Consider the following 13,013-nt stretch of genomic DNA (forward strand, 5'->3'; position numbering starts at 1 on the left):
CTGATGGACTGTGTCTACTGGCAAGACAGACAAATCGTAACATTTCCTGTGAGCCAGAGGTTGAAATAATATAGAAAAATGGATATGCCAGTGATAATTCCTAAAGCTGCAATAATGAAAGGAACTGAGTTCTCATGACTGAAGCTTCCTGCCATTGCTGAAGATTCTATATCAGTAGACCGTTTTTCAGTTTTCTTTTGACTTTTATCTAAATCTAAAAACTAGATTATAACATTCCTAAGAAAAAGCATTTCGAATTTTGTCAAAACGGTTTTGTTTCTGAATATTTCCCCTAAAATAAAGCTCACATTTAATGAAACAATTTTCATCAAGATAAGCCACATGATATCATTGCATTATTAAATATACATGAGAGATGAAGCTTCCTCTTATTCTCTGTCCCCATGAATGTAATTTTGGTGTCATGTCTAAATTATAAAATTTTCTTTCCACCTGACAGTCAGGCTCATTTTTACTTCCTACGTTAAGAGTTCATTTGGCACATCTCCATTTATGCCCCTGACTTTCTTTCCCGATGTAACAACTACAGTGAGAGTTCAATGTCATTTCAGTAAACCTAAATAACATGCAATCAAAGAGTCCATATTAAGCAGATGTTAGGTGTTCAACACTGAGCACCTACAGCTCTGCGTTTCAGCCTCTCTGACGTTCTCCTGGCGGCTCAAGTTGGAACACTTAAGACCATCCTTAACCATTCTCTCTCCTTTACCTTTTATATCTAGTGAGTCTCCAAGTCTCTTTGAAACAATATTCAAATATGTTTTCTTTCTGCCATTTCTTCTCCTCTATCACTGATGTCCTCCTTGTTCTAAATCTGACCTACGAACATGCTCTATTGTTATGAACATTGGAAGGAGTATTTCTTTGACTAGTCTCCAATTTGAGGAAAAGAGGGGATGAGGAAACCAAGACAAGGTAGAGCAGGAGGGAGTTAAGGGAAGAACAGCTTCACACATGCCATAATAATTTTGTCCCCATTTCCAGAGGCCACAGGAAGCAACTTCAGTCCAGAGTACTCTTTGCTTCTTTATAATCTAAGGTGGATAGCCAGGAGAACAGAATAGCCCTGGAAATAATTCATTGAGCTGCATAATGGGGTCTAAAATTGTTTAGATTTTTTTCCTTCATGCTTTCCAAGTGACTATATTTTGTCAATTGGACTACAGTGTTTATAAAAGGCATTTAATAACTATTCTAATGAGGCATTATTTATAAAAGACTGTGGAGATCTTTCATACATGTATGACACTTCCCCTGAGTACTGTTAACTATCTCATCTTACATTCATCAGTCAATGAGTACTCGTGAACCACCTTCTTTTAGTAGGGCACTGTTGGACACTATTTACACAGTGATGAATGATACAGACATGAATCTTAAATCTAGTGAGGGAAAGAGATAACAACATTTGAACATGTAAGTAATTATGTGAATACAAACTAAGAAGAATGCTAAACACCAAATTGGTAAGGGAGAATGGACAGAACTACCTCAAGGATGTACCACTTAAAGTGAGAATGGAGCGATGAGAAGTCATGTGAGAATTTACAGGGAGAGCATTTCCAGCAAAAAGAACAGCTTTGTGCTGCCCCTAAGACAGGAAGGTGCATGCGTAATGAACTGAAAGGAGGCTATTTAAGCTTGAGCACGGTAAGCAAGGTGGAGGAGGGAGATTATGCTGCAGAGGTTGTAAGGGTGCTACTATTCAGGGCCTGGAGGTCACCAGAGGTGATATGGACATTGCTTTCAGTATAATGGGAAACCACCAAAGACCTTTAAGCAGGAGGTAATATGATCTAATTTTGCTTTCAAAAGAGCACTTAGGCTGCTATTTGGAAAATAGATTGGAGAGAGTTAGAGGAAAGTTGGGAACCAATTGGGAAGCTATTCGAATGTTTCTTATGAAGGGAGATAGTTACCTTGCATTGTGGCAATGGAGATAGAAAACAATTGCTAGGACTGAGGTAAGATCAGGGAAGACTCTGGTTTCTCACTTGTAGAACACGGTGGATGATTATGCTGATTCCTAGGATGTGTAATACTGGAGTAGAAATCAGGGAAGAGGTGGAGAGAGCAGTTCAGTCTTAGGTACTTAAGAATGAGGTGTCTTTGACATCAAGTGAAGCTGTTAAATACTAAATTGACCTCACAAATAGAAGTTTGTGCTGGAGATCCAAATTTAGGACACATTAACATATAAATATCACTTAAAAGAAATGCAGATAGACAAAATTGACCAGGGAGAGTAAATGTAGAATAAAAAGCAGCTCCAAAAACAGCACCAAGGAACTTAGCAACAGAAAACTTCAACACTTAGATGTCAGGTGAGGGAAGATAAATTAGCAAAGGGGATGGAAAAGGAATTGTCAGAGAGAGAGAAAGAAAATCAAAAGAAAAAATATATACTTTGAGGAGAACTGAGTGGTGAACTGTGTCAAATGCTGCTAAACAGTTAAGAAAGATAAGGCCATAAAGGGGTTCTTTGGATCTGGCAACAGAGAGTTAGTTTGTAACCATGACACAAGCACTTTCAGAGGAACGATGGTACCAGAGGCCAGAAGGAGGTGAGTTGAGAAGTGAATGCAGGTTGGGGAAGTAGAAATAGGTGAGTAGACAATACTTTCAAGAAGCATGACTACGAAACTGACAGAACAAATGGAGTGGGGAAATGGAGAAAAGAACTGGGAGGGCATGAAAAGGCTGAAGATGGGGCTACCATCTTTAAGATTGTAGGTTGTGATCCTATTTGTGTAATGAAGACAATCCATTAGAGAAAATACAATAATGCAAAAATGAGAGGAAATACGTGAAAGAGAAAAGTCTTTTTGAAGGGAATAAAGGATCACCCTGACTCAGGGCACCAGTGGAATGACTAGTCTCGGGTAGGAGGAAGGACTTCCCTGTAGTTAGTGTGGGAGAAGGGGACTGGAGTCTCCGTTACCTTTGTGGGTTGCTGATAGAACGCCTTTTGGAGCTCCCACTGGCAGGCTTCTACTTTCTTAAAGACAATGAAATAAAGTCACCTGCTGAGATTGGAGAGAGCAAGGAGAAGAGGAGCAAGAAAGGTGTAAAATCACCACGAAAACCAGTGAAGATTAGTCTTTCAACAACAACAAAACCCCAGGAATTCAATAAACGATTTTTCTCCCTATTGCAGTTGTTTGAGAAGAAAATAGCTTTAAATAGTACCCATGAAAAACTCAAAATGAAGTAAGTTATGTTTGTTCAAAATCAATTAAGGAGAATAGGGAGTATTTCTATAGGTCTACAGCGTAAGAACCAGGATATCCATAATCCTTAGTCTCTTGGCCCAGAGTCAATAGGACAATAGTGAGAATGGAAGTGTACTGCTGCCCTGTCTTCCTTATTTGAAAAGAAAATTTAATGATACTCTTTGTCAATGTGTCTTTAAATTGCTTGCATATAATGTCATTCTTACTTGATTTTTAAGAATTTTATATATTATTAAAATTATAAAAGAATTCATAGTTATTATAACATTTCAACAAATATATAGAGGTTTGGTAATAAAAAAATAAAGATTTTTACCTCACCACCATGCAATGTTCCTGGGAAGCCACTATTAACAGTAGGTCTGAAACCATTCACACTACCTTCTGTGTTTATCCAAGCATGTACAGGTATGGTTTGCTTGTTTTTCCTCTTACGGTGATGTAATCACACTAATCATGGTGTAAGGGAATGGTCTACTTTCATTCTTTTGCTTGTGGCTGTCTAGTTTTCCCAACACTATTTATTGAAGAGACTTTCCTTTCTCCATCGTATGCTCTTGACTCCCTTGTCGAATATTAACTGTCCATAAATGTGTGGGTTTATTTCTGTGCTCTCAATTCTGTTCCATTGATCTATGTGTCTGTTTTTTGTGCCAGTACCATGCTATTTTGGTTACTATGGCTTTGTAGTATATTTTGAAGTCAGGGAGTGTGATACCTCCAGCTATGTTCTTTTTTCTCAGGAATCCTTTGGCTATTCGGGGTCTTTTGTTGTTCCATATAAATTTTAGGATCCTTTGTTCTATTTCTGTGAAAAATGTTGTTGGAACTTTGATAGGGATTGCGTTGAATCTATAGATTGCTTTAGGAAGTATGGACATTTTCACGATGTGAATTCTTCCAATCCAAGAACATGTAATATCTTTCCATTTCTTAGTGTCTTCTTTGAATTCTTTCAACGATGTTTTATCATTTTCGGTGTACAGATCTTTCACTTCTTTGGTTAAGTTTATTCCTAGGTATTTTATTCTTTTTGTTGCAATTGTAAATGGGATTGTATTCTTAATTTCTCTTTCTGCTACTTCATTGTTAGTGTATAGAAACGCAACCAATTTTTGTACGTTGATTTTGTATCCCGTGACTCGGCTGTATTCCTTTATTGTTTCTAAAAGTTTTTTAGTGGATTCTTTAGGGTTTTCTATATATAAAATCATGTCGTCTGCAAAGAATGACAGTTTCACTTCTTCTTTTCCAATATGGATCCCTTTTATTTCTTTTTCTTGCCTGATTTCTCTGGCTAGCACTTCCAATACTATGTTAAATAAGAGTGGTGACAGTGGGCATCCTTGTCTGGTTCCTGTTCTTAGAGAGATAGCTTTCAGTTTTTTTCTATTGAGAATGATATTTGCTGTGGGTTCATCATATATGGCCTTTACTATGTTGAGGTCTTTTCCTTCTATACGCATTTTATTTGGAGTCTTTATCATAAATGGATGCTGTATCTTGTCAAATGCTTTCTCTGCATCTGTTGAGATGATCATGTGATTTTTATTCTTCATTTTGTGAATTTGGTGTATGGCATTGATAAATTTGTGGATGTTGAACCATCTCTGCATCCCTGGAATGAAACCCACTTGATCATGATGTATGATCTTTTTAATGTATTGTTGTATTCGATTTGCTAGTATTTTGTTGAGGATTTTTGCATCAATGGTCATCAGTGATATTGGCCTGTAATTTTCTTTTTTTGTGTTGTCCTTGTCTGGTTTTAGTATCAGGATAATGTTGGCTTCGTAGAATGAGTTAGGAAGCCTCCACTCCTCTTCAATTTTTTGGAAGAGTTTGAGAAGGATAGGTATTAAATCTTCTTTGAATGTTTAGTAGAATTCAGCAGGGAATGCATCTGGTCCTGGACTTTTATTCTTGGAGAGGTTTTTGATTGCTGTTTCGATCTCCTTACTGGGGATTTGTCCATTCAAATTCTCTACTTCTTCTTGGTCCAGTTTTGGAAGGTTGTTTGTTTCTAAGAATTTATCCATTTCTGCTGGAGTATCCAATTTTTTGGCATATAGCTTTTCACGGTATTCTCTTATCTTTTGTATTTCTGAGGTGTCCGTTGTAATCTCTCCTCTTTCATTTCTGATTTTATTTATTTGAACCTCCTCTCTTTTTCTCTTGGTGAGTCTAGCTAAGGGTTTGTCAATTTTGTTTATCTTTTCAAAGAAGCAGCTCTTGGTTTCATTAATTCTTTCTATTTTTTTTTAGTCTCTATTACATTTATTTCTTCTCTAATTTTTATTATTTCATTCCTTCTGCTGATTTTGGGCTTTGTTTGTTGTTCTTTTTCCAGTACCTTTAGATGAACTTTTAGATTGTCTATTTTGGATTTTTCTTCTTTGTTGAGGTAGGCCTGAATTGCTATAAACTTCCCTCTTAGAACTACTTTTCCTGTATCTCACAGATTTTGGCATGTCGTATTTTCATTTTCATTTGTCTCCAGGAATTTCTTTTTCCCTTGATTTCTTCCTTGACTCAGTCATTGTTCAGTAGCATTTTGTTTAATCTCCACATTTTTGTGGCATTTCTGGTTTTCTTCCTGTAGTTGATTTCTAGTTTCATACCTTTGTGGTCAGAAAAGATGCATACTATTATTTTGATCTTCTTAAATTTATTGAGACTTGTTTTGTGGCCTAATATGTGATCCATCCTGGAGAATGTTCCATGGGCATTTGAAAAAGATGTGTATTCTGTGGTTTTTGGATGGAATGTTCTATATATATCCACTAAGTCCATCGGGTCAGATGTGTTGTTTAAGGCCAGTATTTCCTTATTGATCTTCTGTTTGGATGATCTATCCATTGGTGTAACTGGAGTGTTAAAGTCCCCTACTATTATTGTGTTACTGTCTATTTCTCTCTTTATGTCTGTTAATAATTGCTTTATATATTTAGGTGCTCCTATGTTGGGTGCATAGATATTTACAAGTGTTATATTTTTTTGTTGGATTTTTCCCTTTTATCATTATGTAGTGCCCACCTTTGTCTCTTGTTACAGTTTTTGTTTTAAAGTCTATTTTGTCTGATATAAGTATTGCTACCCCTGCTCTCTTTTCTTCTCCATTTGCATGGAATAGCTTTTTCCATCCTTTCACTTTCAGTTTGTGAGTGTCTTTAGGTCTGAAGTATGCCTCCTGTATGCAGCATATACATGAGTCTTGTCTTTTTTATCCAAGTGGCCACCCTATGGCATTTGATTGGAGCATTTAGTTCATTGACATTTAAAGTAGCTATTGATAAATATGTATTTATCGTCATTTTGTTACTTTTTTTCTGGGTGTTTTAGTAGTTCTTCTCTGTTCCTTTCTTTTTCTCTTGCTCTCTTCCCTTGTGGTTTTATGGCTATCTTTAGTAATATGTTTGATTTCTTTTGTCTTACTTTTTTGCTTACTTATTATAGGTTTCTGGTTTGTGATTACCATGAGGATTCTATTTAATATTCTATGTATATAGCAGTTTATATCGTGTTGATAGAATCTAGCTTGACCTCTTTCTAAAAACTCTACTTTTTCACTCCCCTCCTCCCACATTTTATGTTTTTGAAATCGTATATAGTCTCTTGTTTAGTGTGTGTCTATCCATTACCCTCTTATCATTGAAATAGGTGATTTTAGTACATTTGTCCTTTAACCTTTGTATTATCTTCACAGGTAGTTGCTCTGCTACCCTTACTATATTTTTACCTTTACAAGTGATTTTCTTGCCTGGGTTTTTTGTTGTTTTTTTTTTTTTTGGATAATTTTTTAAATCTCTATTTGCTGTCATTGCTTTCCCACTTAAATAAGTCCCTTCAGCATTTCTTGTAGAACTGGTTTCTTGGTGATAAACTCCTCTAATATTTGCTTGTCTTGGAAGCTCTTTATCTCTCCTTCCATTCTGAATGACAGCCTTGATGGATAGAATATTCTTGCATGTAGGTTTTTCCTTTTAGCATTTCAAATACCTCATGCCATTCTTTTCTCACCTGTAGTGTCTCAGCTGAGAAGACTGCTGACGGCCTTATGGGCTTTCCTTTATATGTCACTTGTGGTCTTTCTCTTGCTGCTTTCAGGATTCTCTCTTTATGATTAATTTTGGACATTTTAATTATAATATGTCTTGGTGTGGGCCTCTTTGGGCTTATCTTGTTTGGAGCTCTCTGTGCTTCCTGTACTTGGATGTCTGTTTCCTTCCTTAGGTTAGGAAAATTTACATCTATTATTTCTTCAAATAAACTTTCTGCCCCTTTGTTTCTCTCTTCTCCTTCTGGGACACCTATAATCCAAATGTTAGCATGCCTGATATTGTCCCAGAATTTCCTTAGACTATTCTCATTCTGTCTAATTCTTTTTTCTGTTCAGCTTGGGTGATTTCCTCTAGTCTTTCATCTAGCTCACTCATCCATTCCTCTGCATCCTCTACTCTGCTATTGAGTCCCTCCAGCAAAGTTTTCATTTCCATTATTGTATTCTTCATTTCTGATTGGCTTTTTTATATATATATATTTTCCAGTTCTTTGTTGATAAGCTCACTGTGTTCATCCAGTCTTCTCCCAATATCTGTGAGCACCCTTATGATATTTTGTTTTTGAACTCTTTGTTGAGTAGGTCACTTGTTTCTGTTTCATTTAGTCCTTTTTCTGGGGTTTTGTCCTATTTCCTTGCTTGGAAAGTATTTCTTTGTCTCCTGATTATGCTTCTTTCTCTGTCTTTCTTTCTTTGTATTGGGTGAGTCAGCTATGTCTCCTGATCTTGGAGAAGTGGCCTTATGTATGTGATGCCTTATAAGGCCCAGCAGTGTGCTTCCCTCTCACCACCAGTCCAATGATCCAGGAGTGACCCCTTTGTGGGCTACTTGTGTCTTTCTGCTGTGGCAGGGTTGCTCTTACTGCAGGTACCCAGGGAGTCTAGTCTTTCCTTCCCTGGCCAGATGTTTTAAATCCAGTTTGGGGATCCTCTGCGCTGTTGGCTACAAAGTCTATCAGCACACTTTATTGCAGTTTTCTTATTAATTGGGTAGGTACCCAATGTAGCTGGTTGCTAGGTTCAGGGGCTGACAGTTGCTATAGGCCTCAGGCCTACAAGGCTGTTTTCAGTTCTCTTAGGAGTCCAGCTTAGTAGGGCTGGCCCTAGGCATGGGAGAACTCAATTGTTTCAGGCTTTGGAAGGTGAGGCTGATCCTTTTTATGGCTATTTGTGAAGCACAGGTCTTCTACTGCTGATAATATAAGCCTCACTCCCCACAGGACCACACACACCATCAACACAGCCCTGGTCCATGCACACTTCCCAATCCCCTGCAGTATAACCTGACACCACACTGCAGAGGCCTCCACCTCTCCACCAATGCCCCCCACAGTTCACCTTGTCCTCACACAGGCCCTGTCTCACAAAGGCAGACACACTTGCCTGCCTGTAGAGGATCAAGGCACCCAGTCAATGCAAGCTGAAATGTAGCCTGAGAGCTTGCTGTTAGGTGGGGCTGGTCCCTATGGCAGGCTGCCTGCCCTGGTGCACTGGATTGAATCTGTGCTCTAGTGGATGTGGCAGACCCCTGGGCTAACAGGCAAAGGGAAGAACCTCAATGGCTCCCACCAGGGTCTGTGTCAGTATGCCTGGACCAGGTCAGAACAATGACCCCCACCAATGTCTCAGTCTCAGGAGAGGTTCCTCCTCTCACCAAGATTCCCCCAGAGCCCACCAGATGAGTCTCCTTTCACCAAAGCACTGTCAGCCCTCTCTCTGGTGATTTTAGGTTGCTGCAATGAGTGAGTTTGTGCATGAGCCCTTTAAGACCCGGGTCTTTTTGGCTTTCAGCCGATAGCTTTTCTTGGTATATCCTCACTGCAGTTAATAGCCAGCAAAGCCAGACAGTAAGACCTTTGTCTCAGTTGGGCTGAGTCTGCAGGATGCTTATAGCAGTATTGCCCCTGCTCCGGACCTCCCTCCTCCAAGGAGGGCTGCATACCTTAGGGTGGCTCCCGCCTGGCCAGCTGAGAAGCTCCGCTGCTCCCAAAGGTGGCTTTTTTCCTCTCCTGCAGGAATTTCTGCCTCTTCTGCCTTAATCAGGACTGTCCCTTGTTGTGGGTGTTCTTTTTATCCAGTTTTCAGTTTTCTCTCCAGGGTAATTTTTCTAAAAATAGTTGTAACTATTTGGGTTTGTGTTCATGGGAGGAGATGAGTTCAGAATTTGCTTATGCCACCATCTTGACGAGATCCCATTTTTGTTTAAAAAGTATTATGTTTACTTCTATTGCCATACTTTTAGTATGTTCTTTCCCGCATATGTGTAGCATAAGATTTGGTAGTGAACCTGTTTAACAGAACAGCTGTTAATCTTGACTTGTACTTAAACTATGAGAGAAGAAAGTAAGAAAATAAGGACTAGGAAAACTGTCTAGTCACCATAGGCAGGGAACTCCCCTAAATGAAAACACTTAACGAACAAGGTATAGCAACAAGAATTTCCAAAGTACATAGCCTTAGGTCCACACAGACCTAGATTTCAATATTATTCTGCCACTTTGGATGTCTTCTCTACTTGGAAATCTCCTGTGAATATTTGACTAGTAGGAGGAGACCATCTGCTGTGACACAGATGATGAAAACATACTTCCTGCCCCTTCTCCCAGTATTACATTGAAAACTAGCTAAATTATACTCCTATTGGATAATTTCTTCAACATACTAACCTCTCCTTAAAGCAATGGAACTTATTAATAGCTTGCAGTAATTCAGTGGCCTTCAATCTGCTCAGCATACTGCTGAAGAACCTAGAGCAGGGTTTTTCAACCTTGGCTCAAATGATATGTCGTTGGGACTAATGGGACTGTCTTGTTCCTCATAGACTGTTTAGCAGCATCCATGGCTCTACTCTGGTATCTAGGTAGCACCTCATCTCCACTTGTGACAACCAAAAATGTCTTCAGACATTGTATATTTTTCCCTGGGTGGTGCAAAATCACCCACCGTTGAGAACCACTGACTGAGAGAGAGAACAGAAATGGCTATTTAATTTTACTCCGTTGATTGGGAGAAATTAAGACATTCTGTTATTCTGAAGTGGAAATTTTTGACATATATTTGTAAGTGGTTATAGGGACAATAAGTCTCACTCGGAGAAGACATGCTCCTTATTTTCCCATGTATTTTTAGTATAGGAGATTAAAACACACCCTGAATTTAAGAAAGTATAATAAATAGCCCAAATAAGTTAATTCCCCTTCAAATAATCATAGAACACCGAGACAGAGTAGTTTGGTAAATTAAACTTAACCTAAACTTTAATTTCATATGTTCATCCATTGAAGTTTATTGAAATTCACTCTAATAATTTTGGGAAGAAATTTTGATGCTTCTTGGATGCCACATCACCATTGTAGGAAATTGCCTCCCCCATCTCCTCACAATTCCTATAGATGGAAATGATGAAGGGTTCAATCAAGAGAAGACACTTGTATCAATGAATACATACCTTGAGGAAATTTAGGAAGAAAATACAGTCAAGCCAATGCATTCGTGATTCCAGCTAACCTTTCCCTTGTGTTGGACATTGTAGTTAATTTCAGGTGCAAATATCAATGAGAACAAATCAGTTACAGTTCATTGATGTTGAAAATTCAACTAAAATAGATGGAATTTCAATCATAAATGAGCAAATTGTGCCATAATTTGGTATTTTAGTAAGTAGTAAATAAATTAGTAAAATTATTTTACTGTTTCTAATAAGTAAAAATGGCCTTTAAATACTGGAAATTGGCCCAGAAACTTGAAGAATGGATTCCTTTTATTAGACAAATAAAGATTAAGTTAGGGGGCCGGCCCATGGCCCAGTGGTTAAGTTCACGTGCTCAGCTTCGGTGGCCCAGGGTTTCACCAGTTCGGATCCTGGGCACAGACATGGTACCACTCATGAGGCTATGCTGAGACGGCACCCCACATGCCACAACTAGAAGGACCAACAACTAAAATATGCAAGCTATATACTGGTGGGATTTGGGGAGAAAAAGCAGGGGAAAAAAAAAGAAGATTGGCAGCAGTTGTTAGCTCAGGTGAAAATCTTAAAAAAAAAAAAGATTAAGTTAATTACTTCGGGCAATAGAACCGAGAGGCTTAAGAGAAGCACAATAAACAATCGACAGTAGTGAGTCACTGGCATCCGATGTTGCATGCTTATGATTTTGCACACACAACCGTTTATTTTAGGAGATGATTCAATCAAACAATCTTTCAAAGAAGATCAAAGCTTCTCTGAAGTATTGAAGATATTCTTAGGGCTTTTTTATGATACATCTTAATCTAGATGAAACATGTTCTGTCTCTCTCTGCAGGGTGTTATTACTTTTAATTCAGAAGCTTCAGTAAATGATCACAGCTAGTCCATCATCTCTCACGATGTCAATGTCGTGTCTGATGTGAGAATGGATTAAGAACAAGCTGAAGAGAAGGTATATCAGAAGAAGTTACTAACTTAAGAATTACTTTCTGGATTTATCATAACATGACAACTAATGAATAGCTCTGACAGGTGTTTTTAATGTTGGCTATGGATAGCTGAATGGTAACAGTGAGCTAACTGTATTTGTATTCTTTTAGTATTTCTTTAAGGAACACACCATATTCTTGAAAATAAACTTTAGTCAAAATAAAATTTTCTAGGGTATTTCTTGGTGATGCATTTCTCTATCTAAAGATCTCAATTTCTTGAGATAATTAAAGATCTCAGATGCAAGATAAAATTACATTGAGAGATTGCGGATATACTTCAGGAAATAAACTAAAGGAATAAAATGTCAAAAACATATCAGGACAAATAAAATTGTATCAGCACTAAATGTAAGTGAAACAGGAGAAACAAAAAAGTTGATAAGGAAGAAATATAAAATCCAATCGGGCTTTTCCTACCAATGGATAAGGACACATCTGTGACTTCTATTATGCTCAGTGGTAGTTCAGAATATAATAGCTTTAAAATATCTCAATTGTTGGTATTTAATAGACATAACATATATCCTAAAATCAGGAGAGTAAATTGACACCACGGAGATTGAGAGATTAGGAAGAGACAGGTGGAAACAGAGAATAAAATAGAATAAATTAAAGTCCAGTAAAATAGCATGGCATAATACTCTGTTAAAAACGTGTTTTATTCTACTGAATAAAAAAAAGAACTTCAGCAGATAATAGAGTGGTGATGTTTCTATACACACCAAAATAGAATGGAAAATGGAATTTCTGAATACAATCACATGCCACCTAACGACGTGTGGTCAATGATGGACTACATATACGACTGTTGTTCCATAAGATTAGCACAATTTAGCCTAGCTGTGGAGTAGGCTATACCATCTAGGTTTGTGTAAGTACACTCTATGATGTTTGCACAAGGATGAAATCACCTAACGACGCATTTCTCAGAACGTATCCCTGTCATTAAGCCAGGCGTGACTGTAAAACTATGTCATCTCAAGTGCTTACCATTCATAAAAAAAGTTACTTAAATAAAATATCAAAAACTTTATTTCCAGTAAAGGCAGACTAGGTCATTCAAATTAACCCTACCAACGAAAACAACAATAACAAAAGTAGATAAGCTTTTATCAATTTTTTTTTTGAGGAAGATTAGCCCTGAGCTAACATCTGCTGCCAATCCTCCTCTTTTTGCTGAGGAAGCCTGGCCCTGAGCTAACATCCATGCCCATCTTCCTCTACTTTATATGTGGGAC

Source organism: Equus przewalskii, chromosome 9 (assembly GCF_037783145.1).
Source record: "Equus przewalskii isolate Varuska chromosome 9, EquPr2, whole genome shotgun sequence".
NCBI classification, from domain to species: Eukaryota; Metazoa; Chordata; class Mammalia; order Perissodactyla; family Equidae; genus Equus; species Equus przewalskii.